General features: G+C 35.7%; 1 long non-coding RNA gene across 1 annotated transcript; it reads left to right on the forward strand.

The window, feature by feature from the left end:
* The first annotated feature begins 225 nt into the window (after positions 1-225).
* LOC123576144 lies at positions 226-3043 on the forward strand. Its single transcript, XR_006701190.1, has 3 exons — positions 226-287; positions 2002-2123; positions 2814-3043. It is a non-coding gene; the product is annotated as an uncharacterized LOC123576144 (long non-coding RNA).
* Positions 3044-3672: the final 629 nt, after the last annotated feature.

Raw genomic sequence — 3672 nt, forward strand, 5'->3', positions numbered from 1 at the left:
ATTCCTTCCTAGCTCCCACACTGCTTCCTTCTCTCCATCAACTAGTTGACATTTTGGATCTTCTTGCTTCCACATCTTATTTTCCATTCTTTTTTGCAGCATGCAGATTTGGTATGTGATCTACTTCATGACTAACCACAGAAATCTCCAAGACTACTGCTAGCTATGATCCATGTTCCACATTCCATGACTAACTCTATGAGATACTGTACTCTAGAAGGAAATCTGGAAGTTATCCCAGAGTCTGGCAGCCATTGCTGGGCCACAGAATAACAACATGTAGAAAGGTGACTGGTGCTATATTGTACTCTCTTGCCAGGATTGGTACAATTTCATCCTTTCCTCCCCTCTTTCTTTTAAATTAACTTTTATTGACAACTTATACAAAAACCTTGATTTCTCACAAAACCTAACAAATCTTAAACTCCAGAGGTGTGTCCAGATTTGCATCTGAATGTACTAAATGCTTATAGGCAATTATAATGTCTGTAGAGTGTGAGCATCCTACCTTGCCTGCCATGATATACCTATCACTTGTTAAAATAGCTTCTTTCCAACCAGTAAGACTGGAATCTCAACCAAGATTAGTATGGCACATAAACTAACCAATTTATCTCAATCTTGGCTTCACGTTTGAGTCTCTGAGAGTTATTTTAAAATACTAATGTCTGTATCTCACCCCAGAACTAGCTATTCAATCAGACTCTGAAGGATGGGACCTGAATTTAGTACTGTAAAGAATTCTGATAATCAGCCAGGGCTGAAAACCACTCATCACCAGAACCTAATGCTTGTAGAGCTGTCTAGAGATGAACTAGGGAACTAAACTGAGCTGACTTTTCAGGTAGAGCACATACAGAAATGGGAAGCTGGTATGGCCAGAATAAATATGTTAAGAATAAATGACCAAGAAATGCACTCATGGACAAATGGTATTGGGTAATTAGATGGACAGATATGTGAGTGGATAGATGGACAGACAGAATTTCAATAAGAAAAGATCAAGGTAGAAGGCATTTAAGTTGGAGGTCTATGGAAGCAGTAAAACCTTTCGGGAAGGTAGGAAGTCCGAGTGTCTGGCATAAGGAAAAGTATATGTAAACTGTAAGGCTTTGGTGTTCATAGAGTTGTCCTCACATCGACAGCATCAGCTTCTGGTTGCTGTTGGAAATGCAGAATCTCAGAATCCAGGTGACACCTGTGCTTGTGTAGGAGAAAACACTAAAGCAAGGAAGCCAGACTAAGCCCACTTTGGGAGTAGGTTAATAATATTCAATGGGCACTAATACTGTCATTCACCTGGCTAATATGTCATTATTATATGACCTGTTTGATATAGAAGAGACTATACAGTAGAGTGGGAAAACTTTAATTGAGAATATAGGAGATTGTTTATAAACCTAATACTCTCTCTCCCTAACTATGTGACTTTGGACAAAGTCTTTTAGCCTTTAGGTTTCTTTTACTCAAAAGGAAGATATTGAACTATGATGACTATTTTTTTTTAGCTCTAAAATACCAATTAGGCATAATCACAAATATATACTTATCTACAAACTAACGAAAGTGGGAATGGTCTATAAATCCTTGAACTTTTCATAGGGTTTCCCATTGTCAAGTAATTCTGCATGCTTGCCCATTACAATTTAGGTTTTCCTATTTCATCAGCCAGATTGTAATTTCAATTTGGTTGCTCAAATAGGAGTTTAATTTAAATTCAATAAGACATTTATTACATAATGTGCTAGCCAAATGCCATCCAGTTATTTAAGATATTCTTAATGAGGTTTGTCGTCCAAGTAATTATTACAGTATATTGCTTAAACTAGAAAATATGTACGTGCAAATCATCTTTTAACATGGAATTATGGCAATTAGATGCATCTCCTTAGATTTACTTTAAAATAATTTAATACATCTAGATATTAATTGATCCAAACATACCTGTTTAACACCACTTAAAACTAATATTTAGATAACTTTGTCATCAAAATTTGGTAGTGCTAATAGTTCCTCCAAGGAGAGGGAACATAACATTGGACAGAGACTCTGGTGTTCAAATCAGGTCAGAACAACATGGATTCAAGCCCCAATCTGATGTTTCCCAGTCAAATTGAACTGAGGTGAGATTCTTAAATTTCTGAATGCCCATTTTTATTACCCATGAGTTACAGATTTTATCCTTTATCTTGTAGAAAAGATAGTTGGGGATTAAATAAAGCATGTAAACTACGTGACATACATAGTAGACAAAGAGGTGTGGCCATATTATAATAATCCTGCAAAGTCTAAGCTAAGAAAAAATGTTGTTAAACAAAAACTAGCTGATTCATGATGTTTAAAATACAATTTCAGGGTTTGTGCATGTATGTATGTTTCACTCAATTTATTATTTATTAATTACAGTAAATGCTCAAGAAAAATTTGTTGATTTATTCAATTTGACTTCTAAAACTCCTCGTGTTTACAACCCCACCATTTTATTTCATAATGCCAGTAAAGGTCTCTGCGATTGGTCTGTTTTGCAATTTGGATTTTCAGGTAGTAGTTTTTCACAAAGTAAAACACAACTAAATATCTAGTTCTTCTTTCTTTTCCCCTTTAAATGTACCAGTGAACTATTTTTACTGCTAATTCTAATGTCCAGTACCTAATTCATACCCACTGAAGATGCCTCAGGGCAATGAACTTGCCCCTTAGCATCCTTCCTGAATTACTTTCTCACTCTCAGTTCATAGGTGAGAAGCAGAACCTTTTTTTCCCCCCAACTCATCTCCTTTCCTCTCAAATCAACAATTAATTTCTTTTTGTAGGATACGAATCACATTGTTCTCTCCTACCTCCACTATGGGACAATATGGAGAAGACAAGCAGGGAAAGACCTTTCTAGAATCCAGTCACTATAAAAATAGGCAGATTAAACCATTTGAAAAATGAAACATTTAATCAAGTCATCTGCTTCATAGGAAACATGGTATCAAATACCCTGTTCTGATTCATTCTGTTCCAGAGAGAAATAAAAATTATTTACGTGTTTTATTCATTTCTGGTCAAATGAATAATAATTTATTCATCCCATTTGTTTATTCATATGTATATCACAAAATGTATGAAGTTTTGCTTAACTGTTGAGCTCTTACTACAACTTACAAATAGTCTAAGCTGGAGGGAGCTGCTGAGGTTTGGAAGGAAGGAACTAAAGGTATAAGATCTAATCTTCTCCCTTCTAGAGTGTGATGGTAGAGACCTTGTATAAAGACATAGAAAGGGAATGATGTATATCAAAAATAAAAGTTCAATTTGATAACCACTGGAAAGCAGAAGAATGGTTTGTGGTTTGGCCTAGATGGAGCTCAGAGTTCATATGTAAAATAGAGGAAGCTGATAAGGAAATTTGAAACCAGACTGTGAAAACCCTTAAATCACTCACTCTATTAAGGCATAACCTTCATGGGTAGGCTTTAATAATTAGTAATCAGAGGAAGTTGCCAGAAGCACCATTAAGCACAGAAAGAACTATACCCTCCTTCCTGGAGATATGGCAACTAGCTGAGCCTCGGGATTTTGCAAAATTGAATGTTTAAGTCACAGGCTAACTCGTGCAAGCTTCAAACCTTCATGCCGACTTGTAGCCTGAAAGAATCTTGAGTTTTTTATTATTTAAATGGTCTA

Source organism: Leopardus geoffroyi, chromosome C2 (assembly GCF_018350155.1).
Source record: "Leopardus geoffroyi isolate Oge1 chromosome C2, O.geoffroyi_Oge1_pat1.0, whole genome shotgun sequence".
Taxonomy (NCBI): domain Eukaryota; kingdom Metazoa; phylum Chordata; class Mammalia; order Carnivora; family Felidae; genus Leopardus; species Leopardus geoffroyi.